Here is a 16912-nt window from a genome sequence, read left to right as displayed (position 1 = left end):
TCAAGTTTTTCATTGTAACCAGCACAAAAAAAATAGTACAATTGTGAATTTTTCATAATTTCCGGAAAACGTTTGAATTTTGTCATTTTCCAGAAATTACGAAAATTGCCAACATAATGGAAAAAGGTTTTATGGACATCCAAATCTTCTATAGTTGATCCGATCTGTTCAGATAAATTTCCGTTGTTGACAATTCTGATCCGTAACCTTTGAAAGGCTTCGTGCAAATATTGAAGAGAATAGATGAGCACGATCGACATTTGGAAAAATCTAGTTTTTAACTGTTTTCAAGGAAAAAAAAAAGAATTATTTCTGCAAAAACCGAGTATTTTGGATGTTTCACGGCTTTGAGTAATTTTGGACAATTGGGGTACGTATAGGGCCGATGGACCCAAAATCGGGTCTAGAAGGGCATTTTCGTAATTTCCATCGAACGGGCTTTTTGGCCCAAGGGACCTCAGTCCAACCATTCCAGTCTCTCGTCAAAGGTAATGTTTTGAAAACAATATCGGGGTGAGTGCCAGCATGCGATTCCACCAGGGTTCAACCGCTCCAACCCGTTCATACCCGATTAGCTTGAATAAAAAGATTGTAGCAAGAAAAATTAGCAATATATGTGATGATGATTTTGGAAAAAGTCGAGGGAATTTCACAAGTGATATTTTGTATGCCTTAAAAGGACGTTAGGTGTTATGCGATGAGTAATGGTCCAATGTATTTTTGTCCTATCAATTGCAATAGACCGGAGAATGAAGGTCGGGCTTACCTCGAGGAGCGATGCAGAGATGAAATTACTGTGATAGATTTCGGTGTTCGAGAGGAAGAAGTTGCCTCGAAGCAGCAGCAGCGGATCAAGTCGTGTCCGAGTCCCGGAAGGCGGTACGATCGGAGGATTCACACCTTCACGCCTCAACCTGGACCGGCTCGGTTCGGAAAGACACCAAGGCAAATTTTGCAGATCTCGGGGTCAGAACATCCACGCGAAAGGACGAGTGTCTACTACGAAAATCACTAACGACGGACAAGGGAACTCACTATCTTTCGATAAGATCGCAGCTCTTCTCCGGTGTATCTGGAAATCCAGAGACGACCTCGTGTGCTCCGACGAAGAAACCCCCCAAATACCCAGGAACCCTAATATGCCTCGGCGGAGCCTGTGATCAGAAATCATAGCGAGCGGAACGCTGAAAGTTCGAAACTTTGACACGATTCGAGTTGATTTACCTGCGAATCGGTGCCCGCCGAAGAAACCGGTCCCTCGAGATGAAAGATCGATGGGGGTCCTCCAAAGCCGGTGTGTGGGGACGCCTCAGGTGTACTGCTCGATGGGATTCGCGATGAAGAAATCACCTGCTTCCTTGTCGATTCAAGCCGAAGCTCTCGCTCTCTGGTAGTGGTAGATGGCTATTGATGCGCTTTCAGATCTAGAAGAAGTGAAGAGAAGCTTGGTACTCGGGAGTCGGACAACGCGGCACTGGTTGACTCTCTCTCTTGCTGGAACGTAATCACGTGGGGGCATGGGAGGTGGAGGCACTTGTGTCTTGGACGCCCCGAGCCCAGTTGGCCAATTTCAAAAGTATATCCGTGGCCCATCGCGAATCAATTAGCCGATTAGGTAGCTAAAACCCAACATTTGAATACTCTTTCTTCGGAAAAATTATCAAAAAATTCCTAAACTTATTATAATTATGCCAAATTTAATCATAAATATTTTTTTACCAATTCAATCCTAAACCTTATGAATTTGTACCAATTCAGTCCATCCAGTTAATTTTGGCCGGCCGACGTTGACGTAGACACCGGCCACTCAGGCGACGCTGACATGGCAATTTTTTAATATACTTGTTATTAATTTTTTTACATTTGATTGTGCCCAAGAGCAGAAGTCTAGTGAAGTAAGCCTCGCTGGCCATGGGTGATAGCGGCCATGGCCTCGCCCAGATTTGGGCGAGGCTGAGCAAGGGCTTTGTGGCCCACGCCCTGTGGCCAGCGAGCTTCGGCGACCCTCGCTAGCCATAGCTCGCCGGCCATAGTGGGAAACAAAAGAAGGAAGAAAAAAAAAAGAATAAAAGAAAAAATTAATATAAAAAATTAAAAATTATCATGTTAGCATCGGCCGGCGCTGATGTGGGCGTTGGCCAACATCCACGTCAGCACTAGCTTGCCAAAATTAGCCAAATGGACTGAATTGGTACAAATATAAAATATTTAGGACTGAATTGGCATAATTATATTAGATTTAGGACTTTTTTAGTAATTTTCCCCTCTTTCTTCTTCTTGATTAGCCCAGCCCCCCAACTTCTTTGGATTTTGTCTAGAACTTCTAGTGATAAATAAAAGTAGTATTTCTTACCCCAAAAGAAAAAAAAAATCCTAAAGCTATCAAAACCAAATATTTCAGTACAAAAACGAGGGTTTGAGTGATTTATGGTGATTGGCGTTTCTCTTCTTCAACCACAAGCACTTGGGACTTTAAATAAAAGCTTTTACTTATTCTCTGAAGACGTGCAATCTTGTGGTGGAATTGCCTTTTCTTTGACTAGGCAATTGTACTTCTTTTTAACCCTCGCCTTTTTTACCAAGACCCACCAAAACAATCCCTTCCTCTAAATGGGCAAGACTACCTCAATTTAGGTTTAAAAGGATATTTTGTTACTCTCTCTTTGTAATTGGACCGCGTGGCCACTCGAATCAAAGTGAAGGATGGGCGACCTTCGGCTTTACCTGCCCCATTAACAGAAAGAATCGATACTTTTATGTCGGAGCCGAGGTGTTCACAAGGGTAATTAGTTTCCACGTAATGCTATTTCAAAAGAGCCCTGCAATCATCTCCTTTACTTGGCAACTTTGGCAAGGTGTACATACTGGAAATTACTTCGGCTGCGCATAACAACCATTCTGTGCCCGAAAACAGATTTTGCTCAAAAATAATTTTTTTTATTTTGTGCCCGAAAATAATTTCTAAGCATTTGAAAGCGTTTGGTAACTGCCCAAAATTTTTATTCTTAGAATAGAAAAAAAACAGAAATGCGTTTGGTAACTACACAAAATTTCATTTTATTAATAATATTTTCATAATTTTTTGAATTTTTTAATATTTCTTTCTTTTTTTCCTTTTTTTTTTCTTTCTTTCCCATCTCCTTCCTTGGCCATGGCCGGTCGCCGGGGCCAATCGCCGACGCCGGCGACTGGCCACAGGCTAGGGCCGGCGAGGGCATCGCGGCCCTTGTCATCGCCTTCGCTGCTGGCCTTGCCGATGGCGACGGCGAGGTCGGCGTCGCCAGATCTGGGTGAGGTCGAGCCTCGCCCAGCCAAGGCGAAGCCGACCTCACCGTCGCCACCCGGGTGATGGACCTGGGTGGCGACGGCGAGGCCGGCCTTGCCTTGGTTGGGCGAGGTCAGGCCTCGCCCAGATCTGGCGAGGCCGACCTTGCCATCACCAACCCTGGCGACGGCGAGGTCGGCTTCGCCTTGGCTGGGCGAGGCCTCGCCGTCACGGCGGCAAGCCGCCCTTGCCGGCCCTAGTCGGCGGTGGCCAGCGGGTGTGCGCGGCGGACTAAAGAACAACAACAAACATAAAAAAGAAGAAAAAAACCAAGAAGAATCCATTCTAGAAAAATTGTTCCAAAATCAAGAAGCTACTTTTTTTTGCTTCTTGATTATGTTCCAAAACTGATTTTGAGAACAATTTTTTACAAAATTATGCTCGGGCACAAAAAATTTAATAAACGGATTTCTGTTCCCAAACTGATTCTAGGAACAAAAGAACAGAAATTTTCACTATTTTGTAAGTTGTCAAATAGACCCTTCTTCTCTTGCCTCAAAAGATGAGCTAGTTGTGCTTGGGTACACACAATCCTACCGTGGACTTGCACGTCTTTGATGAGGAAATTTACTTCTTTAACCGACTAACTCTCACCTTTTCTTAGTTCTCTTTGTAATGGGATCACACGGCCGTGCAAATCAAAGTGAAGATGGACAACATTGTGCTTTCCCTTTCCGTTGAAATGAAAGCCTCTCACCGCTATAGACGTTGAAAAATGATCAAAAATCTACTTTTTAACTCATTTGGTGACCTGAATCATATATGGATTAGCTAAAATTTTAAAAGTAGATTGTTATGAATTTAAAGTAAAAAAATTATTCGATATATATTTTAATGAGTACGAACCATATGTATATGCAATTCATGTTAATCGAAAAAGAGAAAATATTAATGATTTTTTCCATTTGCTTTCACGTGGCTCCTTCTTAGTTGGCTTGACGCTCGAGTGTGATACACCCTGCCACGTGGAGCCACTCTATGTGGCGCGACAACTGCATGAGCTTTTTCTTCACTTGCCTATTGCTTTGACCAGTGATTGAGTGACACGTCATTCATTTCCCTACTCATTAAAAAATATATATTAATATATAAACATAAAAATGTCAATTAAAAAAAATTTACTTTTGTTTTGCTTATACACAGCAACAGAAAAGAAATTTGACATACGTCTCGTAGATTTATAACTTCAGTACGACATGCAAGTCCTGTGGTTGTGAAGGAGCCTTCACACATATTCCTGCAACGGTCAAGAATGGCTCAACCCCAGAAAAGAACTCAGTAAAAGAAAAGCCTCCTCCCAAACAAACCCAAGGGGGGTCAAATTAAACCAAAAAACTAATGAGGGGGGCAAAATAGAACTTAAAACAAACCTCAGATGCGAAAATGGAATTGTCAGAAAAATTTTTAAAAAAAATTGGCTCCAATCTCTCCATTCTCCGCCATATAAAAAGGAAAAGGGAAAACATCAATCCTGCCATTGCTGGGAAGGTGTTAGAACAAGAGCACTTCGAGTGTGCTCTATTGATCAATTCGATTCCAACTTGTGCATCATCAATCCTCCGAATTGCTCGAACAGGTTGAAATTCCATGAGCAGGGCTTGGAGATAGAGAAAGCTCGGTTACTAAGCTTGGCTCTCGAATTCGGCTTCGATGAGCAGTCCGCCAACAAGTGCTTGGACCGTCTCATTTCGCTCTATGATACATGAATCATCACTTTGTTGCCCATTTTTATTGCTGATTAGAGTTTGCAGAAATTATGAAGGTAGTTCTCGTCCCCACGACACGATGACGATGGCTGTGGAATAGTTTGCTTTTTTTTGTGAAAATAACATTTCATTCATTTCCACAAAAGTACAAAAGAGAAACGACAAGACAAATCCCAAACAACTTCAAAATAAAACAAACTCCAGATAACAAAATGAATCATCAAAACAAGATTAGGGGTCTCACGTCTAAAGAGCAGATCTGGGACTTCTTCAAATCAAAATTGGCAGCCGATCATCGAATCCGTCTTTAGTAATGAGCATACATCAAGATTTCCAACTATTGCTACGGCTTTATCCTACTTGAAGAGAATGATTAGGATGAACCCTTTGCCTTCAACTCCATGTTTCACACAACTCTTGGGAGTTGTGGAGAAGATGAAGAAGCATTGCGCCACGGCCATTGACATGATCAATCGGATGAATTCAAAGGGAGCTACTTCCAACGTTTTTAGTCTCAGCATATGGAAGAAATAGTGAAGGGATTGTGCAGAATTGGTAACGCTAGGGTAGGTATTCGATTGCTAAAGCATATGGAAGAAAGAGGCTGGGAGCTAGATGTTGCCATATACACCACGGTCATTGCACAGAAAGACCAGTGGCAGAGGCTTTGAAGTTCTTTGACATTATGACTAGCCTGGGAAGTCGCCCAAATGTTGTCATTATAATTCCTTGATACATGGCTTATGTTGTATCAAATGGAAAAAAAAAGCAATGATTTTGTTAATGGGTAAAATGCAATTTACTGTCCATCATTAAAAGATTTGCGTCTTGAAAATGTTTTATTGGTGGACAACCATTGATTTCTCAACGATAGCCACGGGAAGAGTTATTAATGAATTCGAAAGGACCACAAATGGGGTTTACTTGTTTTTGTTGGCCGATCATAATGAAATTTTGTCGCACTTTCATTTTATATCAGTCTAGGCCAAGGACAACTAAAGATTTTGTTTGGCTGAAACAAGAAAAACTGCCTTACTATTCACAAAATATTTGTCTCGGTCTTTTATTGTGGTGTAAGTCTTGGCCCTTGTTATATCTTCCAGCTAGGTAACATGGATGAAATCTTAGGCTCCGTTCGTTTGGCGGAAAATATTCTCCCGGAAAATATTTTCCGGGTTTTCCGGTGTTCGGGGGGTGGAAAACGTTTTCCGTGGGAAAATATTTTCCTTCCCCCCCTCACAAAATAGCCTAAGTCTACGGAAAATGATTTCCGCTTCTTCAAAAGCGGAAATCATTTTCCGGAGCTTCTTCTTCTTCACTAAGGACGCCGGACGTTGACCGTCGGTCGCGCCGGCCGCCGCCGCCGTCGCCGGACGCTGCCGCCGGCCGCCGACGCCGCGCCGCCGCCCCCGCGTCCGCGGCCGCCGCCGCTGCCGCCGCCCGCCGCCGGCCGCCGGGCCGCGCGTCCGCCGGACGCCGCCCGCCGCGCCGGACGCCGCCGCCGGTCGCCGGACGCCGCCGCCGCCTGTCGCCGGACGCCGACCGCCGGCTGCCGCCGCCGTCGGACGCCGGACGTTGGCCGCTCATCCGATCAGCCGCCGCCGCCGCCACCGGAGGCCGCCGCCGGCCGCCGGCGAAAAATATTTTCCGAAACTTTTTCATATTGGTCGCCGAACACCGGAAAATTATGTTCCGGGAAAACATTTTCCAGGAAAATGACTTCCGGGAAAATATTTTCTAAAAGGAGAATATTTTTCGCCAAACGAACGGAGCCTTAAGTTCCATTTATTTTCCGGAAAACATTAGACCATGCGATCGCATCAAGGATATGTGAACCAAACCCTTCACCAACAGGGAGGTTGTTATCATCCCTGAACACAAACATTGGTATAGTTTGTTCATTTATGAGATTGTTGTAGCCTCTAAAGCTCAAGAATACATCATAGGGTTCTAGGTTTCAATGCGCCCCTGTCCGATTCCCGGGTCCTAGGTTCCAATGCATCCCTGTCCGGTTCCTGAGGGAATCGAACCGAGAATCGGGAACTAGACCGAGAATGAGGAACGAACCAAGGAAACCGAGAAAACCCTAAAAAGAAGCCTTTTACTTTTTCCTCATAAGAACTTAGATGTGCTTATCTATAGAGGGGTTTATAATAATCTTTCTTGCAATCAATAAGGGATCAATGTGACTCTTAGGGAGAGATCTAATTCTCTACTAATAGTCACTTATAAAGTTCTAACAAAGGGGTTAAACTGAGACTTAATAGAAATTTTTTTCAAATATTAGCGGCTACATAGAGCGACAACAAAGTTGGATATCGCACTAATTTTCCGATACCATTAGATCTATTCTAGTTTCATTTCTTGAAAAAAAAACATATAATATTGGTGTCTTGTTGTAATTCATATCATTCTATGTTGTTGATAGACTAAGAAAATTACCCTATAATTCTTAATCCGATGAAAATATGCTATGGTGAGTATCATACTATCACAAAATTCCACATCGCATTCAATATATTCAAGGTAGATTTGTTGTGCCCATTAAAACAGATTGGAATCCATGGACCTTGTGCTCTGTAGGATAGTAGATATGGTGATTAGTATGGTCATGATCTTCAGTGGAGTTAGTGAAGCTTATGTTGTCACATGTTAACATATACGGCGATAATCTAGATTTTAATCTCCCACTTGCTTTAACTATATGAACGCCTGCTAATTATATTCCGTTATTGTTGTGTATGTGTGAATTTGATGTATCAAGATAACATGTCAATGAAGGTTGAGGGATGTGAGGACATAACTCCGATTACATGCGAGGGATGTGGATGATTGAGGACTCAAGTTCTATCATATAAGTTTTATGTTATGTGTTTTGAACTTTTTATTGTTTATTTTATTTTACGTGTTCATCTTTTATGGATTGTTTCTATTGACAAATGAGGAACTTTCATTTTTGTTGTTGCATTCACTTTCATTTTGCTTAACAAAAAATGAAAAAAAAAAAAGAACCTGTTAGACCCTGTAATCAATCTTGGAGCTAGGTTCCAAGCTATGCAGAATAGGTTCCAAGTTTCAAAAAATAAGGAATCTGTTCTGACGGGAAGATTCTAGGTTTTGGGTTCCAGGTGGAACCTCTAAGGAAACTGAAACCGTTCACATCTAGACGCAACCAACATGACTAATTTGCATGTGAGAACCATTTGTAGTGCATATACTAGGTCTAGTGGAAGCAATTACTGTACTCCAAAAAAACAGTAAAGTCACATGGTTGCCCGCGGTTTACGAAACTGATCAGTAAATTTTTGTCCATTAGTCACATTTAAACGATACACCTAAAAATAGAACGCGCATTCCAAGTAGATGCTAATTCAGAAAACGACAAGCAGATGCTATTCCCCGAAATACTTAATGATTCATTGTCCATCTTCTTCTAAGTTAAATTAAAAAACTTCATCAAGTGTGCATTCTTTGACCAGTTGAAAAGTGAGATTTCTCTAAAGATGAATCTATCATCTTGATTCTTGGGGTCTTCTCGATATCATTGGTCAATCAAAAGGTTGTCATCCTAGAAGTTTCCTTGTCCCATTCATTTTTTTTTTGTCCTCTTCCTTGTCCCATTCGTTTAATAACAAATTTTAAAATGTGAAGCCTAGTAAAAGCTACAAAAGTGATGGCACAAAATCATAGATGGATAGCTTTAAACATAGAGGATATAAAGTGAAATTGGGATGGAACATGAAGATGTTTTTGGACTTTTCCTTATTCTAATCATATCAGAGAAATTGCCAAAATCCTCTCAAACTTTGTATCTACATCAAATGCACTTCTTAGTTTTTGACATTTGCAGTAATGTTCATTTTTAAGCAAAGATCCTTAACTAAAAGACTACACTATCCCTAGTGTATTTTATGTGCAGGTCACACAATTGACGTGATGTTAGCAATCAACTCACTTTGCCCGTGTAATATGCATGTCATTCTATTTGATGCTTAAATGGTGAAAATACTCACTCTCTATTGGCTTGTCGCATCAAGTGGTACAACTGTCACGTAAAATACCTTCTCCCCTACCAGATATTCCTCTCTTTCTCTCTCTCCCCGCCATATTGCTGATCAACATCAATATCCTTGTCCCTGGAGGATGCCGCCATTCCCCCTATTGTCACCACCAACCCCTCCACAAATTACCCCCACCTTTGTTTGCATCTCCCTCTCTCTCTCTCTCCCCACGCCGTGGACCAACTCAAAATTAGAGCCGTTGAGCTCAAAGCCGCAATGACACCTAACCATATTGGTTGGACGAAATTGCTGATTTGGTGAAAGAATTTAAAGAGTTAGAGAAGGGCATGGATTGACATGACCTCTTTCACATTAAAGAGAGCCTTATCCCCAGAGCGACCCCTCCTTTTTGTGCCAATGGGAAATGGTCAATATCAATTATTAATTTCTTCGTAAATTTTCCAACATCATCCGCCCAAAGGTTCGATTGGACGATTCAACCAGTTAAGAATAATAATACGGAAGAAAGAAATATAGAATTTGTCTATAGTTCAATATTACAATAATGAAGAATATATTAGCCTATTTATAGGCTTTATTAAATAAGATAACATATCAATTAAGTTATGTACAATCAGACAGTGATATTCATGCGATCTTAAGAGATATGGAGATTTAATAGAAATATCCTAATTATCTCAAACATAGGAAAATATCTTAGAGAAACATCCTAATTATCTTTAACATTTCCTCAAACTCAAAGTGCATAGAAGTCAACTTGAGTTTGGATAAAAAAATCTATCGTTGTACAAGAGGCTGCTGATGCTGCAGAAGGAGGCTACCATGGATGTTGGGTAGGTCATCAACAAAATAGGCTGACATAGAAGCGTCACTATCAGACTATACAAACAATGTTGAAATCGACGTTGATTGGAGGATATTAAGACTTATTGAAAAAAAAAATGACAGATGCGAGATCGGGTGCATAATTGTGCACTTGGGCACCTCAGGATCATGCTGAGATGAGAATAATAATGCGGAAGAAAAAAAAATGAAATTTGTGTATATTTCAATATTACAATAGTGAAGAATATATCAGTCAAGATATACACAATCAAACGTAGATATACGTGCTCTTGGATGATATGAAGAACCAATAGAAATATCATAATTATCTTTAAGATAGGAAAATATCCGACAGGATTATCCTAATTGTCTCCAACACAATCAATTGACCTTTAAATTGGAACCCAAACCGGTTCTTGACGCGATTAAAAGATCCGATCATTACACGTGAGCAAAAATTGCTAGCTCTCATCGCGATAATGTTGGGATAACGTGGAGGGGTGAGCTGCACTAACTTGGCGGTGATATGGTGGTTACTTGACGCTGACATTATCTTCCTAAGGACGATGCAAGATCGGGCTGCGGCACTAACGTGGCAGTGAGCGGCGCTAACTTGTCTGATGAGCAGTTCGTTTACAAATGAGCGTCGAAGGGGGGTGGGGTATGATGGCACGGATTGGACGAGTTTGTGTCGTCCAGGCGTGTGAGGCTTTTGTCCATGGTGGAGTTATGTCACGGTGGGCGTCGATTTAGCAACTTGATTCTCGGATTCAAAGTCTTTCGTAGTAGATCGCTACAGAGGCGGTCTCAACAGGTGATGGCAAGTTTCGATTGAAGGGTTATGCTTGCGAGAGACAAGTGAACCAAAGGCCTTTTGTACGTAACCGGAATGTCGATTACACTCCATATTCTGAAGGGCGGTTTTCAGCTCGTAATTTTGTCGGATAAATGGGTGTCTTGTATGAGTTTTACTCTTAAAATTAACTATTTAGAGTTTGAAATCAGGTTTTGATTGAACGTTAAACATCTCAAATTTTAAAACTCCATATTCTGAAGGGAGGTTTTCAGCTCGTAATTTTGTCGGATAAATGGGTGTCTCGTATGATTTTTACTCTTAAAATTAACTATTTAGAGTTTGAAATCAGGTTTTGATAATGTTAAACATCTCGAATTTTAAAACTCGGAGACAGAAATTCAAAGCTGGCGTTTTAATATGGTTCATAGCAAGAAGAATTTCTTATTGAATATCTATGGGTTGTTTTACGCGTGAAAATGAGAAAACATGGTCTTCGTCTTCTGCAGTACTGCTTGGTGATTGGATTTGGTCGTTGAATGTGGAAAAAAAGAAATAATCTTCATCCTCAATCGCAGAAAAACAATTAAAAAAGAAGAAGAAGAAGAAGATTTGAATAGTAGGCACGCGGTTTAAGAAATTGTTCAAGAAATTATGGTCCATTATGAGAAGATATGGCAAAAATTGGAACGCTATTTATCGTCCATTATTAAAAGATTTGCATCTTGGACAATGTTTTATGGGTCCACAACCATTGACTTGTCAAAGATAGTTGCGGGACGAATTATTGAAACCAACTAGATTATTCCGTCAATGAATTCTAAAGGACCAGAAATGGATTTTATTGTTTGCTAGCCAATCATAATCAAATTGTTTATTTTATATCAATCTAGGCCGAGGATAATTAATAAGTCGGATTTGGCTGAAAAAAGAAAAATTAGTGAGTCTGCCTCACCGGTCACTAATTATTTGTCTTGGTCTTTTATTATGGTGTGAGTCTTGGTCTTTGTTTTTTATTTGTTTCGCTAGGACTAGGACGAGGCTTGGTCTTTGTTAATACCTGCCAGCAGGCTAACATGGATTGGAACCTTAGGTGGTGGCAATCTCCCTAAGGTTAAGAATCAATAATTGCCTTTTAAAATATGGTTGTGGGTAATGATAGAGAAATACACTATTATTAAATTAATTAATGTGTGGTAAAAGCATAACAATTATAATATTATTTCAATTTAAAAAACAGAATTAGGTAGGAGGACTACTTTTGTTTATGGATGTGCTTACGCAATACCATCATTAGATTATTGTTGTTATTAGTTGTAATCTCATTGAGCCGATTCAATGAATCCTCACGTTTCGTGTGTATCTTCGTGAATGCAGCCAACACTCGAAAGACCATGGAAACTTCTGGCAATTATGACAAAAAGGCAAATAAGACGATAATTAAATGTTTGGTTCTTGAAAATGTTGTATTGTTTGACGAAGTTACTTTTCAACTTGGTTGCGGGAAGAAAACGACAAGTAGATGCTAATCCTAGAATTTGTTAAATGATTCTTGTCCACCTTCTTCTAAGTTATAAACTTCATCCAACGTGCCAGTATAATTTTTGACCAATTATAAAGTGCATAACATAGTATTTTCCTTTCGATAAAACCATGCAATGCACTAAATAAACCACATAGCCCAACCACATATTTCCTCAACCCACACACTTTGTGTGACGCTCCAGAACGTCACGCGCGACACAAATCTCTTAGCATTATCTTAATATGGCTAGCAGAAGACAAAGACTAAACATGAATATCACACAAGTTTAGACAAAAACTTTTTCTTCTCATTAATAAACCCTTGTCAGATTTACAACCCAGACAAAAAATCATATAAGTACAAAAAACAAAAACTGGGTAGGTCAGGGTTGCCTATCTCCAACTAGATCCTACGTCCAAAAGTTTGCCTAAAGTCCGAAGCTGTCACGGGTCGATCACTTCACCCTCCGTTGCGGAACCATCATCGTCTAGGTCGAAGCCCCTCAACGGGCCAATCAACTCGCCCTCCAAGTTGAAATACCAAGCAACAAAAAAATAAGAAACCCATTCTGGAAGCCCCACATCAACCCATATCGTAGAGCTACACTTGTTATATACGGCGTCAGACTCCGACACAAACACATCCTCATAAACAGTGTCATGATAAACGGGAACTCCAAAACGTAGGGGCTATGGAACATCCATCCTACATGTCTGAAAAATAATGGGATGAGCCGAAGCCAGTAAATAAAATCTCTAGTTTTAAGTTAGGAAAATTAGCTTACCACTTCACTTGACATAAAATACATATGCATGCATAGCAAACGATATGCATAGAACTTGAATGCAAGTTATACTTTTTCCGTCTGGATGTGCCGCAAAATCTGAATAATGCAACAGATCATAATATTTTCACTCAGACGCTGACATGATGTAAAACATTTATGCTCATGCGATTAGGTTCATTACTTCATCCTCCCGAACACTCCCGGGGCATCCCGACCAACTGGGCATGCTGACCAACGAGGCATCCCAGCACACACCCGGGGCATCCCGGCACACACCCAGGGCATCCCGACCAACGGGGCATCTCGACTCCCGAGGCATCCCGAAACACTCCCCGGGGCATCTTGACCTACGGGGCATCTCGACACACGGGGCATCGTCACACACCACTAAATGGGCAACGGAATTAATATTATTCTCATGTAAGTCATGACAACCAAGTATTTGCATGCATAAATCCGCTTTGGCCCATCCCATACCGAGCCATCACGGTTTTTTTGTACTTTAAAGCCATGAAAAGCATCATCTGAGCAATTTAAATATGAAACAATACATTTCGAACTCAGAAGCAAACTCAGCTCATAAGCAAATTCGGGTTCAGAAGCAAATTTGGTCAACAGAAGAAAATTCAAGTCATCAAAAGCAAGTTCAGACTCAGAAGGAAGTTCTAACTCAGAAGCGGATTCAGACTCAGAAGCGGGTTCAGACTCAGAAGCGGATTTAGACTCAGAAACAAGTTCAGACTCAGAAGCAGGTTCAGACTCAAAAGCGAATTCAAACTCAAAAGCAGGTTCAGACTCAAAAGCGAATTCAGACCCAAAAGCGGGTTCAAATTCAGAAGCAAGTTCAGACTCACAAGCAAGTTTAGACTCACAAGGCTAAAGTCTGAAGGTAAAGTTTGAATGGTAAAGTCTGAGTAGTAAAGTTTGAGCGGTAAACTCTGAAGTAAAGTCTAATGTGGTAAAGTATGAAGGTACGGTCTGAACATAAGGTCTAAAGGTAAAGTCCGAACAGTTTAAAAAGTATACAGAACCAGATTTTAAGATTAAAATATGCCCAGTTTAAAAAATAAACAAAATCATCACTTTGAGTATAAAAAATAACCATAATCATCACTTTGAGTATAAAAAATAAACATAATCATCACTTTAAGTAAAACGATTTTCTATTCTGTTTAAACATACATAAACCAATAAGAAGAAACCAACAATCACCTCAAAGATAACACTTACACGTTCGGATTTAATCGTTTCACTTGCTGATTATCACCAGACTTTAAGGAAACAAATCACATTCATTTGAACGTGCACAGAACCAGCAGAACAGATTCAACCACTGCACATCCAAATAACCTTTCTCAAGCAACCAAGTTAAAAGGGCCAAGTAGATTTACTTAGCTTAAACTTAGAGTTTTCACTTACCTTGTGCAGAATTTGAACACCCAAAGGTTAAAGCTCTCTCGGAAATTCTAGATCGGTGATGGTGAGAGTAAAAAGTGAAGGAGAGAGTGTCAGTTTGGGTGAAATTATCTTCGGTAATTACCCAGTCGAAGATGAAAACTGAGAAGTATACGAAGGGGTGAGTAAATTAATTGTATTCACATGTGGCACCTTATCTCTTTATCATGACCAGGTGGAAGAAATCAGTGGCTTAATCATAGGAGTATTGGCCAAGGAAAATGATTACCCAAGGTTTAGGTGTCTAGTTCAAGGGGACAAATGGCATTCGGTCAACTTTTCCTTCAATAGTCACGTGAGAAAAGAAGAATCCAGAGGGATATTTTGAGAGAATATCTCCCCCCCTTTCCTTAACGGCAAAAACATTACTTAACCAAGATTAATCAATAATAATAATACCCACTACTTACCATGACAACGGTAATTTAATTAACACTGCACTACGATTAACATACACGACAACGTTTAAATATTAAACACGTCGGATTCGATACGATTACGTTTCTGAATCCGCGCTTTGCGAAATACGATCCAACGAAAATTCCTACGCATCCGCATGAATACTAACTCGAAAATAATACTTAGCTTTAAATCTAAGTATCATTTTCAAACATAGAAAATTTATAACGTCACAAACATATTATTACGAAATTTCCTGATGTCACACTTTGAGAATTAAGAGAAAATTAAACCATTTCATGGCATCTTATTTAATAAGATTGGATCAAGCATTGAATGGATTCGAGTTAGACTGTTATTTTGGCCGTGCGTTGAAAATGTTTATATGGGTGAACTATTTTTAGTATATCTCATATCGGCATGTTGTATTATGATATATGGAAATTGGATTAGTGCTACTACGCCTTGAGATATGATATATATTCACAGGCTCGTTTTGTTTTGGGCTTAATCACAATAAATGTGATTTCTGAGCTTAACTACCACCGATGTAGTTTTCGGGCCTTATCACTTGGCGAAGTGTGACTAGGACTGAGCACCGGGGCATGTTTGTGCCAGCACGACTTGGGCACAGTTGGCATGGGCCTAGATACTTAAGAAAAATTAATTTAAGCAAAATTAAATTCAAAACAATTGTAATATTTTTTTTCAAATAATGGTTATAATGAAAAATTATTTGAGGGACATTAATAAATAAACACTCAATCAGTTAAACCAAATTGAAACACAGGTGCATCTTCAAATAATTTGAAAAAAAATTACACTTAGTGGTTCTCTAATAATTATTACACTCAAACAACCGTGTTCTTCACCATGATTCGGACAGTACAGTACGATCGATGTTCTCATGTCATGTTAGGCACCGTTCCTCGAAAGTCAATCATCGTCTCTTGTCCGTACGCCGTGCACGTGCCTTAAAACTAGGCACTTGATGATTCTTATATACCAATGGGTGTAGTGTTTTACCTGATCTTTTTTGTATTTGTGTTATGCATCTACCAATTCCTCTATATAGATAGCCATTAATTTCCGAACTTTCTACCTATTTTTCCTATTATTTGTAATTAATTGTATCATAGGGTTGCACATACTTTAGTCTTTAGCTTAACATTAATATTTAGATTTCTCCGCTATCTCTAAAAAGTAGATTACAAAAATTTTGTAGAATCTAGTAATATTGCTAAACCTCTCACTTATCATCCCGTCTTTGCATCAAATCATTTTCTTTCACGTCGCTCTCAAGGGAAAAGTGTCTAAAAAATCCTAAATATTTTGCATTGGTGCCAATTCAGTTCTAAACATTTTGTCTTTATGTCAATTCGGTCCTTCTAGCTAATTTTAGCAGGATTTTGCTGACGTGGACGCCGGCTGGCTTACGTGGCACCGCCGACAATGACGTGAACAACTTTTAATAATATTTTTAATATTTTACGATTTTTTATTTTTCTTTTTTTTTCCTTTCTTCTTCCTCCAGCCGGTTGCTAGTTCGGCGACCGGCTGGAGGTCAGGGAACCTCTCGCGAGCCGGCAGCCATTGGCGAGGGACAAGCCTCTCTAGAGGCTAGGGGGCCTCTGGCGAGCCCCGCCTACCACTAGCAAGGTTCGCCCTTGCTAGTGACAGCGACGGGAGCCTCGCCCAGGCCAGCGTGAGGCTCGAGCCCTCACCGGGGCTCGCCCTCGGGCAGGTGGGGGTCGGCCTTACCCAGGCCAGATTTGGCGAGGCCAACCCTCGTGCAGGCCACGGCGGCCTCGCCAGATCTGGTGAGGGGAGTCCTTGCCAGGCCACACTGAGCCAGCCCGCCCGACCATGGCCATTGGCCGGTCACCGACAAAGGGAGGAAGGGAGGAAGAAAGAAAAAAAATCAGAAAAAAATTAAAATATTATTAAAAATTATCCATGTCAGTGCCGGTGGTGCCACATAGGCCGACCGGCGTCCACGTCAGTAAAATCCGACCAAAATTAGCCAGAATGATTGAATTGACACTAGTTCAAAAGGTTTATGACTAAATTGGCAC

At 40.6% G+C, this 16912-nt stretch overlaps 1 protein-coding gene across 9 annotated transcripts in view; it reads right to left on the bottom strand.

Moving 5' to 3' along the window:
* LOC115662566 (disease resistance protein RPV1-like) overlaps window positions 1-16912 on the bottom strand; it is a 242019-nt gene that overhangs the window by 15924 nt on the left and 209183 nt on the right. For 3 of the 9 annotated variants that reach the window (XM_056309522.1, XM_056309523.1, XM_056309520.1), the window contains exon 1: window positions 767-1189. The exons of 3 other annotated variants lie outside the window; for them this stretch is intronic. The gene's annotated coding sequence lies outside the window, so the exon portion shown is untranslated. Of the gene's footprint in view, window positions 1-766; window positions 1190-1224; window positions 1544-16912 lie in introns of those variants that run through there. 3 more of the 9 variants (XM_056309516.1, XM_056309519.1, XM_056309518.1) reach the window with 2 other exon arrangements.

This window comes from Syzygium oleosum, unplaced genomic scaffold (assembly GCF_021117445.2).
Source record: "Syzygium oleosum isolate NSW1041296 unplaced genomic scaffold, Sole_v2.1 Sole_v2.03, whole genome shotgun sequence".
Classification (NCBI taxonomy): domain Eukaryota; kingdom Viridiplantae; phylum Streptophyta; class Magnoliopsida; order Myrtales; family Myrtaceae; genus Syzygium; species Syzygium oleosum.
Note: the sequence above shows the minus strand (reverse complement) of the source record. Positions and strands in the feature narration are given on the sequence as shown.